The sequence below is a fragment of the Desmodus rotundus genome, chromosome X (assembly GCF_022682495.2).
Source record: "Desmodus rotundus isolate HL8 chromosome X, HLdesRot8A.1, whole genome shotgun sequence".
Taxonomy (NCBI): Eukaryota; Metazoa; Chordata; class Mammalia; order Chiroptera; family Phyllostomidae; genus Desmodus; species Desmodus rotundus.
This window is the reverse complement of record NC_071400.1, coordinates 2,460,657-2,482,088: the sequence shown is the minus strand read 5'-3', so window position 1 is coordinate 2,482,088 and position 21,432 is coordinate 2,460,657. Positions and strand designations below refer to the sequence as shown.

Genomic DNA, 21,432 nt, shown 5'->3' with positions numbered 1-21,432 from the left:
GACAGTAAGGGGTTCACCATATACATATCTAGGCACAAAGCATTGCAGGTGAGGGAACACTAGTGCATTGGTCCTAGGTTTGGATCATGCCTGAAGTTTTCATGAAACAGCATAGAGGCCAGTATAGGTAAAATACAAGTGGTTGAGTAGCAGGAAATGAAGTCAGAGACATTGAATAAACCCTATAACATAGGGCTTTGTAGGCTGTTGCGAAGACTTTGGAATGATTAGAAAGTAAGCTCCAGTAGGGCAAGGGCCATGTCTAATTTGCTCATCATGAGTACCTAGTTGCTTATCCCCAGTGCCTGGTACAAATAGACATTCAATGATTATTTTATGAATGAATGACAGTTACCTACTCTCAAGGAGCTCCTGTTTTTCTGGTGAGAAGTAGACTAGTACAGGATAAAATGTAGTGGATTATTATAGGTTACGTGGTAAATGTTATTATTATCCCAGTTTTACCAGAAAAAAAGACTGACGACCAGAGAAGTTTTAATAGTCTAGGGGTTTTCAACTTGTAAAAACATAATCCTTTCTTCAAACAAAATTTACATAGAACTCAATGTAGAAAATAGATCAAATGGAGATGCTTTGGTTGAAAGATTGTGTAATTGATACTTGGTCTCACTTTTGTCCTGTGAGGCCATCCTTTAGGAACTGCTTCAAGTTTTGGGTCGTCCTATATCATTTAGTGTAAAGAGTGACAAAGTAGTGCCTCGGCAAAGAGTTGTGATTACAATATGGGTTTCTCCTGAAAGGTGCATTTACATATGTTGGCTGTTGTCATGTTTTTATTTGACAATTTAAGGGAAAAGAGGTCAGTGTCCCTCACTCGATGGTCAGGTATTGCGTTTTTAAACAATTTTTTTATTCCATGCAGATGGGCTTTATTTGGGGACTCTTGGGAGGGGAGGGAGGTGCTAGGACTGGTGGGTATGTGGAGGGAAGGGCTTCTCAATCTGCTTTTTAATTTAGTGCATGCTGCCTGGAGGTTAGGATGAGGGAGAACAGCTGCAGAATTGAGAGGAGAGGAGAAGGAACAGTCCTGGAATGGACACTTTCCTTAGGGAAGGATGCCAGGATCAGGGTATGGGACTGGGGATGAGGAGGGAAGGTCCCCTTCATATACTGAGGCTCAGTCAAGGTCAGTGCTTGATGCTAGCCTCCCCAACTCCCCCACCACCCACCCTATCCCAGCTCCTGGCTCAGATGCCTGCCCTGCCAGCTCCCCCCACTTCCTGTGGAGAGGAGGGGAATGAGGGTGTGGGGAATGGTGGCTCTCTCTGCCTCGGGTCCCTGGCCTAGAATTGCTCACTCAGCCTGCCCTGAAGTCCCAGGCCAAGTCCAGAGGTCAGGAAGGCAGGGTGCAGGCAGGGGAGCAGCTGTGCTCTTCATCCCCCTGCTGACACTCTGCTGCTCCACTGCTCCTCATATGAGGTTGCAACTCTTGGCTGGATCCTTGTGTATCTCATATTGGCTCCTTTTCCCCAGTCTGGCTGTCCTCACAGCTGAGCAGATTGCTCCAGTCCCTGGCGTGAGTCAGTACTGTGCAGCTGCCTATGACCACAGCCAAGGGAGGCCACTGTGGCCATGTGGAAGACATCCCGGACACTGCCCTCAGAGGACCGGAGGAACACTCCATGTAGGACAGGCCCCACCTGCTTGGCCAGCACAGTGTTCTGCTCACATGTAACAGGGATAAGTATCTGCTCAGACAGCTCCTTCAGCGTGGCCAGGTCGTCCATACATCCAGTTTACAGTCAACCAGCACAACCTTGGCATCGGGGCAAAACTCCTGAGTCTCCTGTTGCCTCTTCTTGAGGACACAGTCCAGTTTTTCTGGTGAACTAATGTCAAAGCAAATGAGCACATCATTTGGATTAGACTAGGCCAGGGGCCAGAGGTTGTCACTGTAAGAGGAACCTGAAGTATCCCACAAGTTGAGCTCAATGCAGTGCATGTCTATCTCAAAGCTCCGGTGTGGTTCTCAAGCAAGGCGGGGACACAGCACCTGGTTTAGATGCCCCTGGGGAACACCTGCAGCAGCATCTTCTTGCTGCACTCTGAGTCCCCCACCACCATGATCTTGAGTGGCCTCTTGAATGGTCACTCTGCCCCTCCATGGCCCCAGCTATGCCCTGGTTCCCCATACAACCCCCTCTTGGGCCTTGCTGCCAACACGTGCATCTCTGGCCGGTGCCAAGTCCCCAACATGGTGGTGGCGCCTCTTCTGCCTGGCCTGCAGGATCTCAAAAATTCTTGTGGCATGCCAGTTGAAAATCACTGGTCTAACTCTTAGTGTCACAGTTCTCCTTACTGCTTTTCTTTTTTCAGTACCCGTCAATCAAATCCTCCTACAGAAAGGAGCTCCAATGGCCTAATTTGTTGTGCCATTGTTGCTAGGATGGATATTCTGGTTATACCCAGATTGGAGATTCTCACTGAATGAAATAATAAAATTGATTTCATATAAACTCAAAATTTGAGTTTAAGCTCAAATAAACTCAAATAATATAAACTATGCAAACCTTAACATTGACCTCTGTGACTATTTATAAAATTACCCTTTAAAATCATGTAATACTGATTTTTAAACATTTCTTCTTTACAATGTGTTGGCAAATCCCACAGAGAATGTGTAAATAAAATGGGAATGTAACTAAGGAAGGGGGAGGACAATTTCTAGTAGGAAGCAAAAACTAATTCTCCTTTCCTATAGGTAGCAATAAAATATTCCCAATCAGTTATTTCATTTGATGCCCAGGCAGGTATTAAGTTTTAAAACAATCACCCAAAATGTGATTCCATTGTTGAATACTTGGTCAAAGCCACAACTGATTACTATGTTGTCATGGAAACACAGTACCACTGAGTGATACGATCATGTCTTTTTTTTTTTTTTTTAAGGAAATGACCAAGATAGATGAGGGAGGAGGTGAGTTTCAACTCTAGTGTTCAGCATGACTGCAAGTAAGCAGCCGACCTTTAATTCTGATACTATATTCCTTGAGGAAAGAGGAGTGGTAGACCTGAAAGCTAAAGTTAGGTGTACAATGCAGGGTGTACAAGTTCTGAGAGGGAGAGCTATTGGAATGAATGGTGGCTCTAGAAACAAAGCCAAATCTGGCTAGTCTGCCCAATGTTAGTTTGTCTGTGACTTCACTCCTTCTCAGGCTTAATGGTTCTAAAACACCAAATAGTACCAGAGATTTGATAAACTTCTTGACACAGGCTTCTGAGATTAATGTCTTTTTCCTACGACCAGTAGCTTGTTGATTATGGCTGGTTCCCTGCAAATTTGCACATGTGACTTTATTTTCTCATGTTGCAGAGTTTCTGTCCATTATTTGGATAACTTAAAGGGAGATCTAGATTTTAGAAAAGATTCTACCAGTTTTGTAAATTTAGCAGCTCATTTAATCCTTCCCCTCATCTGTTATATATACTCACACTAATAAAAAGTAGTGTAAATGAGGCTGTCTGGACTCCCCTGGAAAGAAAAGACATGATTTACACACACACACACACACCCCAGGAAGGAACTCACATCTGTTTCCTGTCATACTTCAGTGTTCAGAGGCCCTGGGGGAGAGGAAGAGAGGAGCACATATTTCCCAACTTTAAACCACTGACCTAGTTATCCATCTTATGAGTGTAAATATATTTGTGCAGCCTATGTCTGGATTTGAATCAAACAGAAATCTTGTCTACTGTGCCTTCCTAATCACACTCAAAAAAGTTACAAGGATAGAGTAGGTCAAATGTTTATGTCCAGCACTCACAGATGTAAACAGAAAGGATTTACCCTGGGATTGCTGAGTGGATCACTGCTCTTTCCTCTACCTTGGATTTCACCACTCAATATCACTTTTGGACTATGGTTTTGTAAGAGCACTTAATTTTCATATTCTCAAAGCCCAAAGGAAAGGCCAATGGATCTTAAGTTCAGAAAGAGACATTTGATCTAAATATTTAATGAAACAAGCAAAAAAATTAACAAATAAAAAACCCTTCTGCCCTGGCTGGTGTGGCTCAGTGGATTGAGTGCCGGCCTGTGAACCAAAGGGTTGCTGGTTCAGTTCCCAGTCAGGGCACATGCCTGGGTTGCAGGCCAGGTCCCTGGTTGGGGGCGCGTGAGAGGCAACCACACATGGATGTTTCTCTCCCTCTCTTTCTCCCTCCCTTCTCCTCTGTCTAAAAATAAATAAATAAAATCTTTAAAAAAACCCTTCTAACAATTAATGTGATGGGAAGTACTAAGTTGGCCATTCTCAAAGTTATTCAAGTTCAGCCCCTTAGAATTCTTTCTACTGCATTTTCACAAAAGTCATAATATATGAATCTGACCTTTAAAACAGATTTATTTATCTTTGGGGAGACCTTACAGAGAAAAAAGCCATCTGCATTAGCTGGAAGACTGCTTCAGTCTTTAACTCCTTGCTAACATTGCTAAGTTCCGTTCAGTTTAGAAAGCCTTTTTACTAAGTACATGCTTTATTCCATGCCAAAGAAAGACAATGCAGGGGAGACGGACAGGTAAGAAATAGCTATCTCTACCCAGAAAAAGCTCTCAATCTAATAACAAGTTAATGGGTTAATAAAAGTCCAGTGTGAGTCACAGAGACTAAATATAGAAAGAGTTAAAGAAAGAAGTAAATTTATTCATCTCATTTTGCCTGTGCTGTTGCCATTGTTCTTTTCCCCCTGTTCACCCTTCTTTACTTGTTCAAACAAAACCTCAGGTCCCACTTCTTCCAAAAATTATTCATAATTATTTCAGTATCTACCATCATCCTCACTCCTCATGGCTTACTGTTATGGGTTGAATTGTGTCCCCCCAAAAGATATGTTGAAATCCTAACTCCAGGAATCTGTGAATGTAACCTTATGTGGTAACAGGGTCTTTGCAGATATAATCAAGTTACGCTGAGGTCATACTGGAGTAGGGTGGGCCCTAAACCTAATATGATTGGTGGTGTCCTTATAAGAAGATAGGGATATGAGTATGAGAACAAAGATACACAGGGAGAATGCCACATGAAGATAGAGGAAAATATTGAAGTGGTGAGTCTACAAGCCAAGAAACAGCAAGCATTGCCAGTAACCACCAGAAACTAGAAGAGAAACATGGAACAGATTTCCCCTTAGAGTGCTCAGAAGGAATCAACCTTGCCAACCCCTTGATTTCAGACTTGTAGCCCCCAGAACTACTAGAGGATAGGATTCTGTTTCAAGCCACCAAGTTTGTGATACTTTATTATGGCACCCCCGGGAGACTAATATATTAACATCTCTCTTTTTTTTACTACATACTTTAGCACTTAAGTAGTATGTATTCTAGGAGCTTAGCAGAAGAATATTGGCACTAGAAAAAATGGGTAACATTATTGAGCACGTACTCTGTTCTAAGTACCATACTAATTATTTTGCATGATTATTTAATTTTTATAACAACTTTATGATGTATGCACTGTTGTTATCTCTACTTTTTGGAATGAGGAAACTGAGATTAAATAACTGACCCAAAGGCTAGTGAGGGTTGAAGCTGGGACTCAACTCACTTTATTTTTCTTTCTTTCTTTTTTTTATTGTTGTTCAGATACAGTTGTTTCCACTTTTCCACTTTAAATCATTATGCTAAAATGCTTTCAATAATGCCTTGAAAGCAGGGAATAGCTACACATAGCTATTGGGTTTTTTACTGTTAGCTCCATATCCTAACAGTTTTCAGAAAATTGTAGGGGCTCAAAATATTTTTATAATAACACCATTGAATACTTAGAAAATAAACAACAATGAAAGACCTCAAGCCCTATCACTGTTATAAAAATTGTTATTGGGGATAGAGGGTCTTGCTTTCCAATAAAATAAAATACAATAACATCGGTGGGATCAACCCTGTTTTCGGACATTGTCTGTGAGAAGATGTTGCCTGGTCACAGGGAGTTGTGGGGACCAAGAAGCAATGTCTACAAGGGCGTGGGGTTTATGGGCCTATGGGTGTACAAGGGCCTATGGTATGTACACATACATTCCATAATTTAATTTAAATTATTTTAACTTAATTTAAAATTTTGAGATGTACATGAAGTTGCAAGAAATCATACAGAAAAGTCCTTCGTATACTTTGCCCAGTTTCCCCCAATGGTAACATATTGCAGAACTATCATATAAAATCAGAACCAGGAAGTTAACATAGATAGAATCCACCCATGTTTTTTAGCAATCCCCAATTTTACTTGTGTCATTTGTGTATTTATATGTGTGTGCATTATAAGTGTTCTACAAGTTTATACCTGTGTGGGTTTCCTTTTCAATCGCAAAAATCAAAATACAGAACTGTCTTATTTTCGATATCTAGCAAGAGTCTCTCACGCTACCTTTTATAGCCACACCAGCTTGAATCCTTAATTCCCGACAATTGCTAATCTGTCGTTCTCTATAACTTTGTCATTTCCAGAATTATATATAACTGTAATAAAATATTATGTAACTTTTCAACTTTATCTTTTTTTCATTCAGCATAATTCCCTTGAGGTTCATTTAAATTGTGGCATGCATCAATAGTTTATTCTTTTTTATTTCTGAGTACTACTCCAAGGTATGGATACATCATATGCCTAGGATGTACCTATTTTTTTTCAACTATTCATCTGTTGAAGGGCAGGTGGACATTCCCAGTTCTTGAATATTATGAGCAATCCTGCTATGAATATTCATTTACAGACTCTTTTTCTGTGAACATAAGTCTTCATTTCTCTAGCATAAATGCCTTACAGTGCAATTGTTGAGTAGTATAGTAATTGCATGTTTACTTTGATTAAAAACTGCAAAACTTTTCCAGAGTGACTGTACAACTTAACATTCCCACCAGCAATGTATGAGTAATTCACTTTCTCTGCATCCTTGCCAGCATTTAATGCTGTCACTATTTTTTTTTAATTTTAGTCATTCTGATTGGTGTGTGGTAATATCTCATTGTGGTTTCCATGTTTATTTCCCTGATTCTTAATGATTTTGTACATATTTTTATACATTTTGAATGATCCTATACATTTCGAAGGATCCCAGAGGAGAAAAAATGTCAGAGAAAAGATGAATTTGGAACTAAGTGAGTTCTGATTTAGAACTACAAAAATGTGCAGGATTCAGAACTTTGGGAGCAGGGGGTGGGGAGGATGTCATTATTCTGATTGTAGTTACAATATATGAGTTAAATAAAACAAAAAATGGTAAACTAAAATTTAAATAAGGAAATGCTACATACCTACTCTGTGTGAGTCAATGAACAAACCAGCTCATTTAATTTTCACAGCCATCTTGCTATCATATAACAAAAATGCTATTGTTCTTTGTTTGTATTTTGTTGTATTTTTCCATTACCTTTTAGTCCCCTTATATCCCCCTCCCCCAAGCAATCACCACACTATTGTCCATGTCCATGAGTCCTTTTCCTTTTTGCTCTATCCCTCCAGCCCCTAACCTCCCCCCACCACAGCTTTCATGTGCTTTCCATCTGTGAGTCTGTCCCCATTTTCCTTGTTAGTTCAGTTTGTTCATTAGATTCCACATATGAGTGAGATCATATGGTATTTGTCTTTCTCTGACTGGCTTATTTTACTTAGCATAATGTTCTCCAGATCCATCCATAGTGTAGCAAAGGGTAAAACTTTCTCTTTTTTTTTACAGCCAAGTAGTATTCCATTTTGTAAATGTCCCATAGTTGTTTTATCCACTCATCTACTGATAGACACTTGGGCTGCTTCCATATCTTGGTGGCTGTAAATAATGCTGCAATGAACATAGGGGTGCTTATGTTCTTTCAAATTAGTATTTTGGGTTCCTTCGCATATATTTCCAGAAGTGGGAGAGCTGGGTGAAAAAGCAGATCCATTTTTACTTTTCTGAGGTATCTCCATACTGCTTTCCACAGTGGTTGCACCAGTCTGCATTCCCACCAATAGGGCAGGAGCATTCTGCTTTCTTCACAATCTTGCCAGGACTTGTTGTTTGTTGATTTATTGATAATAGCCATTCTGACAGGTGTGAGGTGGTATCTCATTGTGGTTTTAATTTGCATTTCTCTGATGGTTAGTGATGTTGAGCATCTTTGCCTATGTCTATTGGCCATCTGTGTGCCCTCTTTGGATAAGTGTTTATTCAGGTCCTTTGTCCATTTTTGAATTGTTTGGCTTTTTCTTTTTTTTTGGTGTTGAGTTTTGTAAGTTCTTTATAAACTTTGCATATTAACCCCTGATCAGATGTATCAGTCAATATGTTCTCCCAGTCTGTGGGTTGTCTTTTTATTATGTTGATGATCTTCTTTGCTGTGCAAACACTTTTTAGTTTGATGTAGTCCCATTTGCTTATTTTTCTTTTATTTTCCTTTCCTGGGGAGATATAGGCAATAAGAAATTGCTACACGCAATGTCCGAGATTTGCTATATTGTTCTGATCATGAAAATGTTATTTTGTAGTGATTGTTTTGCAATTGAAAAACTTGTACCAGTTTACTTTCCATCAGTATGAAAAGATGCTCATTTCACCACACCTTTGCAAATACTGTATTATTATTTTTGGAATCTTGGATAATTTGAAAAGAGAAAAATGACAAAAAATATCAAAAGGCTCCAAATAATTCATAACACATAACATTTGACAAACAAATTTACCTTCTAAGAAGTTGTTCAAAGAGAAAAGTCAGAATCCCAATAAACATTAATTTGGAAAGCCACTCATCACAGAATTATTTATAATAGCAATATTGGAAACCTAAAGGACAAAAAATAGGACAAAGCTCAAATATATTATGATTTATTCCCTTAATGGAATATTATGGATTCTTTCCACTCTTTGCTTCCAGTTCCATCACATTTAATTCCGATTTTTTTATTGTTAGTAGGGATGGAAAATTTCATGCTTTTTAGTCATTTATATTTTGTTCTTTTGTAAATTTCTTGTGCTCTTTGCTCATTTCCCTTTGAAGTTATTAGTGTTTTTCTTATTGTTGTATTAAGATAGGTTTGATTATTCCCATTTTGCAGATGAGGAAACTGAGACCTAGAAAGATTATATAACCTCCTCAAGGTCGCATTTATAATAAAGGTAATTCAAAGTCAGTTCTGCCTAACTCTAAATGCCTGTTCTTTTTACCATGCCGTGTCTCCTTTAAAGACAGTTGTCTTTGCCAGTGAGGGACAACTGAATTGTCCAACCTAGTTGGCTTACTGCTTAGTAGATATTTCCACAATTCATCATCTATATACGTGTCCAAGCCACATAGTTGTTCCTGTGTACTTAATGAGGATGGTCCATATTATTGCTGGCCTTGTTAAAAGCCCAAACGCTGAAAAGAATGGGACTTTAATCCAATGCTGGCCAGAATTAACTTTCTGGTTAGTCCTCCAGGACTTTGCCTCAACAATTTTCTATCCGCACTTTGCATTCTCTTACTGACCAGAGTAATTAAGTTCAGTTACAAAAACAACTCAGAATCCAGGCAGAAAGTTTGGAATGGTTTTTGTTCTATTTGATACCTAATCACTAGTTTAACTGAATTTTTCATGTTTCAGTCTGTTTTCTGGCATAGTGCTTAAGCAGCTGGAGTTAGAATTTGTGGTTGAGGACAATGAGCAAATTTGAATCTAACCAAAGGCTTAAGGTTAAGATTGTGTGTTAGAGTAATGATATGCTTTAAAGAGTGACAATTCTTTGGAACCAACAATGCTGTTAATCAGCTTGATGCATGGGAAGCTTATAAAATAAAAGATAGACTCAAATCTTAAAATAAACAAACAACTACACTAAGTTTAATTCCTTCCTTAGTATGTTTTTGAGTCCACTGCATATGAAACAAATATATATGCATGAGAACAAAACCAGTCTCTGCAATGAACCCAAAATTCCCTATCAAGCTTCCTGCTACGGGGGTACAATAAATACAATATTTGGTCATCCATTACCACATCAAAAGTCCACTGGCTAATTCTCAGTAACTGATATTTAATTAGTATCTAAGGAAACAAGAAATTCCTGTTTGAAAAAAATCAAATAAAACGGAAAAAACAAATTGCAATTAGTGTGCACATTTTTCCTGGCACTGTGTTCTCTGAATAAATGTGGGTGCTATGACCCAAATCTCTTTCCTCCTTGTGTGTGTCTGTCTCTCTTTCCTTCCTTTCACTGAATATAGTTTAAATAAAGATGCATGTAGTGGAACCCTGAAATGGGGAGCCCTGCTTTCACCGGACAAAGGAGAAAAAAATTAAGTATTTATACAGATGTGTACAGTACAGCATTCAGGGTCTTTGCCAAAGAGAGACTATAGACTGGAAGTTAGCCATCCTCAGAAGGAAGTTACTTCTTTTTGTCCTCAAGAATAGAGAAAGTACTCTAAAAATTACTTAGATGGCAGAGGATTGACCTGTGACATAGAAGGACATAGGGTTATAGAAGAGAGATGCAAATAAATAGATAAATAAACAAACCATCTAGTGAGCACTGGATGGAAATTGTGCTAAATATAGTATAAATATTATCTCATGTAATCCTTACAAAACTCTAAAAGGCAGATATTAGTAGATTCATTTTTATCCTAGGAAATTGAGGCTAAAAGAAGTTATTTGACCAATATCACCCTAGTAAGAAAGGATATAGCTGGAAATCAAACACAGGATTGCAAAGCTCTGCTTATTACATTGTACAATTTTATTGCGGGGATGACCAATTTTACTTTCAGTTTTATTTAATATGAAAATAAAATAAATACCATCACTAATTCTACCACTAATTCTATAGTACTTTTTCTTTCTTTTTACCATTTTAAAAAAAATTAAGAATCAATATGGAGACTTTGTATCTTTTGACTCTCTTTACCCATTTTGCCCACACTCAACCATAACTTCTGGCAACCACCAAGCTGTTCTATGTTTCTATGAATTTTTTAATTATTATTCCATATGTGAGTGACTTAATATAATGTCCTCAAGTTCTATCCATGTTTTTGCAAATGGAAAGATTTACTTCTTTTTTATGGCTGCATAATATTTCATAGTGTATACAGGGTGGGGGAAAGTAGGCTTACAGTTGTAAGTACATGAAACATAGTATATTCTTATGTTCTTATTTATTAATTATTATTTATTTTCTGTAAACCTACTTTACCCATTTTGCCCACTCTCTATGCTCCACCTCAGGTAAACAACAATGTGTTCTTTATATGCATGATCTCAGATTGTTAAAAATTAATTTATTTTCCAATACAGTTGACATACAATATTCATTTCAGGTGTGAAATATACTGATTAGACATTTATATACCTTCTGGAGTGATTAGCCAGATAAGTCTATAACGCATCTGATTCCACATGTAGTTATTATAATATCATTGACTACATTCTCAATGCCGTACTTTCTGCTTTCAACTAATATATTTATTATTTTATATTTAAGTTTTTAAAGTTTTTTCAATTATAGTTTATAGTCAATATTATTTTATATTAGTCTCAGGTGTATAGCATAGTAGTTAGACAATCATATACTTTACAAATTGATTCTCCCGATACTACCAGTACTCACCTCGCACCACACATAGTTATTGCAATATTATTGACTATATTCCCTAAGCTGTACTTCATGTCATCATGACTATTATGTAAATACCAATCTGTACTTCTCAATCCCTTCATGTTTTTCACCCAACCTCCATCCTACCCTTCCCCTCTGGCAACCATCAGTCTGTTCTCTGTATCTGTGAGTCTGTTTTTATTTTGTTTGTTTGTTTGTTTGTTTTTTTTTCTTTTTAATATATTTATTGATTATGCTATTACAGTTGTCCCATTCCCCCCCCACTCCACTCCATCCTGCCCTCCCCCCTCCCTCCCACATTCCCCCCCTATAGTTCATGTCCATAGGTCATACTTATAAGTTCTTTGGCTTCTACATTTCCTACACTATTTTTACCCTCCCCCTGTCTATTTTCCACCTATCATCTATGCTACTTATTCTCTGTACCTTTCCCCCTCTCTCCCCCTCCCACTCCCTTAATGACAACCCTCATGTTCTAGTTGTTTGCCTAGTTTGCTCTCGTTTTTGTTTTATGTGTGGCCATTAATAACTGTGAGTTTGCTGTCATTTTTACTGTTCCTATTTTTGATCTTCTTTTTCTTAGATAAGTCCTTTTAACATTTCATATAATAAGGGCTTGGTGATGATGAACTCCTTTAACTTGACCTTATCTGAGAAGCACTTTATCTGCCCTTTCATTCTAAATGATAGCTTTGCTGGATACAGTAATCTTGGATGTAGGCCCTTGCCTTTCATGGCTTGGAATACTTCTTGCCAGTCCCTTCTTGCCTGTAAGGTCTCTTTTGAGAAATCAGCTGACAGTCTTATGGGAACCCCTTTGTAGGTAACTGTGTCCTTTTCTCTTGCTGCTTCTAAGATTCTCTCCTTCTCTTTAATCTTGGGTAATGTAATTATGATGTGCCTTGGTGTGTTCCTCCTTGGGTCCAGCTTCTTTGGGACTCTCTGAGCTTCCTGGACTTCCTGGAAGTCTATTTCCTTTGCCAGATCGGGGAAGTTCTCCTTCATCATTTGTTCAAATAAGTTTTCAATTTTTTGTTCTTCTTCTTCTCCTTCTGGCACCCCTATAATTTGGATGTTGGAACATTTCAAGGTGTCCTGGAGGTTCCTAAGCCTTTCCTCATTTTTCTGAATTCTTGTTTCTTCATTCTTTTCTGGTTGGATGTTTCTTTCTTCCTTCTGGTCCACACCATTGATTTGAGTCCCAGTTTCCTTCCCATCACTATTGGTTCCCTGTACATTTTCCTTTGTTTCTCTTAGCATAGGCTTCATTTTTTCATCTGGTTTTCGAACAGATTCAACCAATTCTGTGAGCATATTGATAACCAGTGCTTTTGAACTGTGCATCCGATAGGTTGGCTATCTCTTCCTCACTTAGTTGTATTTTTTCTGGAGCTTTGAAGTGTTCTGTCATTTGGGCCTTTTTTTTTTTTTTTGGTCTTGGCGTGTCTGTTACTTTAAGGGGCAGAGCCTTAGGTGTTCACCAGGGCGGGGTAACGCTGGTTGCTGTGCTGTGATGCTGTACGTGGGGGAGGGGCCGAGAGGGAGCAATGGCGCCCGCTCCCCTCTCCACCAGATTTCAGTCTTTCACTCCGATACCCACAATCAAACTGGGCCCCTCTGGTGCTGGTTCCCGAGTGGGTGGGCTTGTGCACACTCTAGGCCCCTGTGGGTCTCTCCAACGACCTCTCCAGTGAGGCTGGGAGTCTCTCCTGCTGCCGTCCCCACCCTCACGGGCGTTTTCAATCAGAGTTTTGAGGCTTTATTTCCCGCGCTGGAGCTCTGGGTTACCCGGTCTGCTTCGCTCCCCGCTGTTCGTCCCGGTTTATCTGTGTGCGAGTGTGGGGCCGAAGGGTCTGCTAGTGGTCAGACTGCCTGCCCCGTTCATCCCACGCTCCGCCAGTCTCGGTCTCGCCACGGCAACGCGAGTCCTCTCTGCCCCTGTGCCCGTCTGTCTCCACCCCTCCTACCGGTCTGGAGGTATGTTTCTTTTTTATCTACTTCGTGTCAGACTTCCTTGCCATTCGATTTTCTGTCAGTTCTGGTTGTGCGAGGAGGCGCAACGCAGTGTGTCTACCTACGCCGCCATCTTGGTTCTCTCATATATTGTACTTTATTTTCACAGTGAAGTCATATGGGATTTGTCTTTCTCTGACTGACTTATTTTAATTAGCATAATAGCCTCTTGGTCCATTGGTGTTGTTGCAAACATTATGATTTCATTCGTTTTTATGGCTGAGTAATATTCCACTGTATTTATGTGCCACTGCTTTTTTATTCACTTGTCTATTGATGAGCACTTTGGTTGCTTCCATATCTTAGCTATTGTAAATAAAGCTGCAATGAACAAAGGAGCGAATTGTATATTCTTATGAATTATTTTTTTGGCTTTCTTTGGATATATACATGAAGTGGAATCACTGAGTCACAAGGTAGTTCCATTTTTAATTTTTGGGGGGACTCTCCATACTGTTTTCAATACTGGCTGGAACAGTCTGCATTCCCTCCAACAGTGCACAGGGGTTCATTTCTGTCCACATCTTAGCCAACATTTGTTTGTTGCTTTATTGGTGATAGCCATTCTGATAGGTGTGAGTGATATCTCATTGTGGCTTTAATTTGCATTTCTCTGATGATTAGTGATGTTGAGCACCATTTCATATAGCACCATTGTGTTCATTGTAGCATTATTTGCAACAGCTAGGATTTGAAATCAGCCCAAGTGCCCATCAGTAATGAGTAGATAAAAAAGCTGTGGTACATTTTCACAATGGAATTCTACTCAGCTATAAAAAAAGAAGGAAATCTTCTTACCTTTTCAGACTTGCGTGGGAGTGAAAGTGCACTTAAGAAGTAGATAAGGATTCCCTTTTCTCCACATCCTCGCCAGCACTTGTTTGTTGATTTATTGATGATAGCCATTCTGACAGGTGTGAGGTGATATCTCATTGTGGTTTTAATTTGCATTTCTCAGATGATTAGTGATGTTGAGCATTTTTTCCTATGTCTATTGGCCATCTGTATGTCCTCTTTGGAGAAGTGCCTATTCATGTTCTTTGTCCCTTTTAAAATTGGGTTATTTGCCTTCCTGGTATTGAATTGTAGAAGGTTTTTATATATTTTGGAAATTATCCCCTTATCAGAGGAGTCAATGGCAAATATGTTCTCCCATACAGTGGGTTCCCTTTTCATTTTGTTGATGGCTTCTTTTGCTGTACAGTCTTTTTAGTTTGATATAGTCTCATTTGTTTATTTTTTCTTTGTTTCTTTTCCCCTAGGAGATATAACAACAAAAATATGCTAGTGCACTGCTGGTGGGAATGCAGACTGGTGCAGCCACTATGCAAAAGATTATGGAATTTCCTCAAAAAACTAAAAATAGAACACCTTTTGACCCAGCTATCCCACATCTGGGAATATTTCCTAAGAAACCTGAAACACCAATCAGAAAAAGTATATGCACCCCTATGTTTACGGCAGCATTATTTACAATAGCCAAGATCTGAAAACAGCCCATCAGTAGATGAGCAGATCAAAAAGCTGTGGTAAATTTACACAATGGAATACTATGCAGCTATAAAAAGGGAACTCTTAACCTTTGTGACAGCATGGATGGACCTGGAGATTATTATGCTAAGCAGAATAAACCAGTCACAGAAAGACAAGTATCATATGATCTCATTTATATGTGGACTCTAATCAACAAAATAAACTGAAGAACAAAATAAACCAGAGGCATAGATACATGGACCAGACTGACAGGTCTCAGAGGGGAGTGTTGTGTGGGAAACTTGAAGAGATGGCCAAAGAACATATATGCATATGTGCATATCCCATGGGTACAGACAACAATGTGGTGAAGGCTAGGGGTTGGGGGTTGAGTGGAGAAGAGGAGAGAAGGAATCGGGAACATTGTAATAGTGTCAACAACAACAACAACCACAAAAAGACATAGATAAGGAGATGTTCCTTGTCCCTGTTCTGGAGGGAGGGCTGGCCTTAGGCAAACTTTTGCAATATGTGAAGTTGCCCTTTGGTATTCTTTCTTTTTAAGTCCCTTCCCATGACTCCCTGCCTCATTCCTTTGGCATCCCATATCTTTATACTACTGTCTACAGGTTGGATGAGTGGGATGGGGAGAAACAAATAGATCTTCTATCCAGAATTAAAGTTTCTACATTCCTGAATTGTTTACTCCTCTCTTGAATTTCAAAATTTCACCCACACTTCCCTAACTTTTCTACCCTCAGGGTGGCAGTGCTCTATGAAAAAATTAAAAGCTTTGGAGGAAAGCAATGCAATTTAATGCATTCAGAAATGTAAGTGAGGAATTGCTTCTGAACCTTCCTAGAAGTAATTGCAAAAGGATGCTTTGTTAAATCGTATGACTTTTCATTTGGTGGGTTTTCTGACTACATGACAAAATGAAGTGAAAACTTCAGTGGGGCAATGTGGGGAAAGATATATTTGGTTAAAGGTATAACCAATGGCAATTCTACCTGGGGGTGGGTCCCAGTCAACTCCCTTAAACTGTCTTTTAATAGCTTCTTTCTTTTTTTTTTCCTCCACTTAAGTTATAGATTCCCCCAGAGCAGCTACATTTTTAAAAGAACAATGGCAGGGGGAGATCCTCTAGTGGGGTGACAGGGGGCTAGGTCAACTTCACTCAGAGCTTTTGCTTATATCAGTCTAAATCAGAGTCCTTTGTGAGCAGTATATAAAAATTATGGACTACTGTAGAGTCTTGGGGACAATGGGTAACAGGATTGGAAGTCTCAGGCTAGTTGAATGTCTCAGGAGGTCTTCTAGAGTTGGGGTGGAGGAGTTGCTATAGTTGCAAGGATTATTTTCTTCAAGAGGAGCAGCTAGCTCCTTCTCCATGGTGATCCTGGAATCATTCAGGGTAGGGGTGTGGTTAATTGTGATTTTGTAAAGTACTTTACATATCAACACAGTAAAGCCACCCTTCTGCTCAAATTTGTGACAGAAGAGTCTAATCAGAGTCTTGTATCCCAAAGTCACAATGGAAGACCATACAACTTCACTTATAACTGGAATCTAATGAACAAAATAAACTAATGAGAAAAATAGAACCAGAGACATGGAAACATGGAACAGACTGCAGCTGCTGGAGGAGGGGTGGATGGTGGAAGGAAGGGGAAGGGATTAGTCAAAGAACATGTATGAATGACTCATGGACATGGACAATGGAGTGGGGCTTGACTGTGGGTGAGAGGGGTGGGCTGGGTGGAAGGGGGCAGAAAGGAAAACATTGGGACAACTGTAATAGAATAAACAATAAAAAATCCCAGCTCTCTAACTGTTGTAGAGGACAAAAGGCCTGCTACTTAGGAAGGATGGATGCAGTCTGTGAGAGAAGATCAAGTCACTGCCAATTAGTCACCTAAATCTACAGTTTATTTAGGAATAGAGATCATGTCATTTCAGTTTAATGAGGACAGAGTTTAACCTAACCCTACCCTCTATGCCCTCAGGAATCTTGTCCATTTATATGAGAAGAGCAGTTATGTAGAAGAGTGCATGTAGCACTGAACTGGGTGTCAAAAGAACCTAGTTTCTCATTATAGGTTTACCATTGATTAATAAAAATATTAATAACAATAAGTAATGTTTAACACTTTAGAGCATGCATTGTCTTTCCACCTACATACATGATCTTTTCAGAGTTACTGGGGTCCTCAGTGAAGTCACTTCTCTTTTCTGGCTTCAGTTTCCTTTTTGAGGGAGATGAATAGATGGATTTGGTTATTCTAAGGGGACTTTTAAAGCTAATACTGTAAAATCATTAAGATTACATTATCTGAATGTGATTGTGTCAGGGGATATGTGAAAGTAAAAAAAATGTAAATGGTAATGGAAAAAATATAATAAAGATTAAATTTTAAAAATTGTAATGTATGGCCCAGGATCTGCATAATTATATAATCTAGTGACAACTGTAATTGAACAACAATAAAAAAATAAATCCTTGGTAAAATGTTAAAGAATTTTGCATTTTAACAGAACTCCAGAAAATGTACATGACAACTATGCATAAACCAATTAATCTGGATTGTTTGTGCAGACTGAGAGAGCTGAGCCAGGGTTTGCTTGCAAGAGGAGAGTGGATAATTTAGGGAAGGCAACCTACTCAGAGTTTCTCAAGTCAAAATATATAGCCATCTATTTTTTTTGTTTCTATACAAAGGCCACCTTTGAATAACCGTATATATGTATAAGCAGGCATCACTCATTCATTCATTCATTTTTTCTTTTTTATTGGATTATTGGTATGACAGTGGTTAGCAAAATTATGCAGGTTTCAGGTGCACAATTCCACAAAATGTTATGTTTACATCATATTGTGTGTTCACCACCCCAAGTAAGATTCCATTCATTATATATGTATTGAACTTCCACTATGAACAGGTATTGTGCATACACCAGGGATAGAGAGATGACTCAGAAATAGACACTACCTCAAGAAACTTAAAAATTAGTCCCATCCTTACTTCTTATTATTAGAGCAACAAAAATCAGGGTTTTATTAACAGCTGAGAAATGGAATTATACACTAGTTACTCTGACAAGTTGCAAAGATGACTTCAACCCATCAGCCTACTTGCTTTGCTTTAGGTACTTATCAAAAAGATTGCATTTAGCTCAGCTTTTCCGAATGTCAACTAAGTATTCAGAAAAGAAAAAAAAAAAGCAGAACCAAGATGGGAACATAAATCACATATAGTAGGATCTTTATTATTATAGGCTTCATGTTTCCCTAAATATACAATAACTTTATATGGACAAAACCTGACCCAACATCCAAAGCTATAAAGTACATGTTAGTTCTAAATGCTAGCATTTTAAAAGGTTTATGTATATGTGTGTGTATGTATATGTGTGTGTGTATATATATAAATATATTTCAGAATCTCTCTTAACTAAATAACTAAATAGTTGTGTTTCATCCTATCTGAAAATAAGGAAGAAAGAATATTGCTAATTCTTTTCATTTGTCTAGTTCTTTATAGTACCTAAAGGCCTTTCACATTATTTTTCCATGGGATTTTTATGATAGCCCCATAGATGTAGGTAGGGCAGAGATTGTTTTCAGTATTTTAGAGAGGAGGAAACTAAGGTTCAGAGAAGTTGTGAGACTTGGTCAGGGTAAGTACATTATTTTTTCTGTGTCCTAGGGTAAACAACAATCTTGGTTTACCTGGAACTGAGGGAATTTTCAGAACTGAGGACTTTCAGTTTTAAAAAAACAAAATAGTTCAGGACAAACTGGTAAGAATTGGTCACCCGACTACTCTTCACCAAATAGACCTAAACTCAGATATGAGCTCTGATCTGCTACTTGTTAGTAATTTAATCTTAGATGAGTTTTTCAACCTGTCCCAGCAGAATCTCTTGTTTTTATTTCATTATGTAATAAAATTAGGATAATATAACCTTCCCCACAATGTTACAATTTAATGAGATGATGGTTGTGAAGACAAGGAACATGGAACCTGGCCTGGAGTAGGTACTCAATAAGTATTAGTTCCCTTTCTCTCACCTCTAGACTCCTAGTCTTCACTCTTTATTATGCTATCTTAAGCAAGCCTACTTACCCTGAGCTTTATTTCATAGCACTTAAAAATACCATTGAGTTTTGATCTGTTTATTAGAGCCCTTTGTGGAAAAAAAAAATCTCTTATGTTTACAAGCACACTAATGAATATTCTAAACGTGTCCACTGTTGCTTTGCAGAGTCCCAGGGACAAATAAGTGGTCTGTAAACATGTGAGAATGAGCTGAGCCAAAGGGTGTTGGAATACAATGAGAAATTATGCCCTTTCTCCACTATTTCCCAATAGGAACCAGCCTGAAACTCTAGCTTGCCCCCATTTTTTATTATTTCTCTAGCCTGGGTTCTGGAGGTCTGAGTTCTTTTTTTCTCCCTCAAGTGCTCTCTCATTCCCTGCATGGTGCTCTCTCTTCAACCCAACCCAATCCAGGCTTCAAGAACTAAGTCAGGTTCTGCCTTTCCAAGGAAATTTAATATACACTTCAGTGTTGCTTGTATCTAACCCCACTCAATAAGCCATGAAGCATGTCATCAGATTCTAGTGAAATTTTCTAATAGTTCCCCTTTGTTAGTGTTGTCTTCCAATGCAACTATTGTAACCAGGTATAATTCTTATTCTTTATATCCTCCTCAACATCTGACATGAGAAATATTTGAGAGCAGAGATCTGCCTGTGGATGGATTGACTAAGACTTATTTGTGCCACTTCATAAATCTCTTTCCTAGGCCTAGTCACAAGATATTATAGTTATGCTTTGTATATTTTACCTGCTTAGTAGCCCGGTATGGAATGGATTGGTGTATTTTACTTAAGCTATTGCCCAGATTTAGTCTTCTCAGTTCTGAGGTTGCTTTCAGGACATGATCAGTGCATATGCTGTATATAGCCTGAGTAGTTCTAAAAGGTCTCCTAATGCTCTCAAACTTGTCTCTTATTCTATAAATCCCCCACGCCTTTACCAGTGGCAGGAAAGTTTAGAACAAGCACACAAGCATATTTTTGGGTTCAGGGAACTTGGTAACAACCTTATGTTGGAGACATATATGAAGAACCATATGGTGTAGATAAAAATAATGGTTTTAAGAGAAATATGGAGAGAGAGAGAACATTTCCAGTTTTCCAGTTTCTGGAGGAGGAATAGAAATAGAACTACAAAAGATTTATGTAGATGATGATGATAGAGCTATGTCATTAGTAATAGCAGAACTTGGGACTGCAGAAACAGGGGGCTGAGGAGGTAGAAATGAGATTTGAGGCAGAAAGAACAGCCTAAGTAAAGGCATGTAGGATTAAAAGTTTGGAGAATGTATGGAAATTAATGAATACTTCAGTTTGGAATAGGTAGTCTACAAGATAAAATAGAACAGTGGAAAAGAAGATTGAAAAGTGTTTAGGCAAAGAACGTGTATGCATATATGCAGAGCCCTTGGACACAGACAACAATGTGGTGAAGGCTGGGGTGTGGCAGAGGCTGGGTGGAGGAGGGAAAAGAGGAGGAAAATGCGGGACATCTGTAATGGTGTCAACAATAAAAATAAGTGTTTTGGGACCTCATTGGGAAGGCCTTTGATTTCCAGGCTAATGTTAATGGGCATAGAGGACCACTGAATGCTTTCAGCAGGGCGTGTTTGGAAAGAATATTTTCATCAGGCCAGATTAAAATAAGCATGATTAGATGGGCATATGATATAGTGCACAGAAGATGTTTTGTTGAGTTTTACACTGGAAACCCGTATGGTTTTATGAACCAATGCCCCCCCCCCACCAATAAATTCAATAAAAAATAAAATAAAATAAGCCTGATTAGACACTGAGTCTGACCTTTGTAAAAGGGAAAGGATTAGTGTGTGCATAAACTATAATCTCAACCAATCATTGCCTGTGGGTGTGGTCTAGTGAAAATCCTGCCACGGGAGAAACATTGGCAATATATTCCCACACCTATCCAAACATATCATGATATTTATTCCCATAAAGTTGTTGACATATAAATGCATATTTATTGTGTTATTTTTGTCTAGGGTTCAGTGGCAGGAGATGACTCAGGTGGAAAAATATGATTTAGGAAATGAAGGAGAAGAGCAACAATCAACTAGCAATCAGAAAATTTAGAAACCCCCCTGCCCAGAAGAACAAGTAGACTTCTTTTCAAACAGTGAGCTTTTGACATGTCCTCCCAAGTATTCCTCCAGGGACTGCCCACACTGGTGCAGATCTGAGAAGGATAATTAACACACCTGCATTTCACTTAGAAAATGTGCCAAGTGTTTCT

The 21,432-nt window shown here is 38.7% G+C and overlaps 1 pseudogene; it reads right to left on the bottom strand.

Moving 5' to 3' along the window:
• Positions 1 to 1,431: 1,431 nt before the first annotated feature.
• LOC112317936 (rho-related GTP-binding protein RhoN pseudogene) lies at positions 1,432 to 14,508 on the bottom strand (annotated as a pseudogene).
• Between the last annotated feature and the right edge of the window lie 6,924 nt (positions 14,509 to 21,432).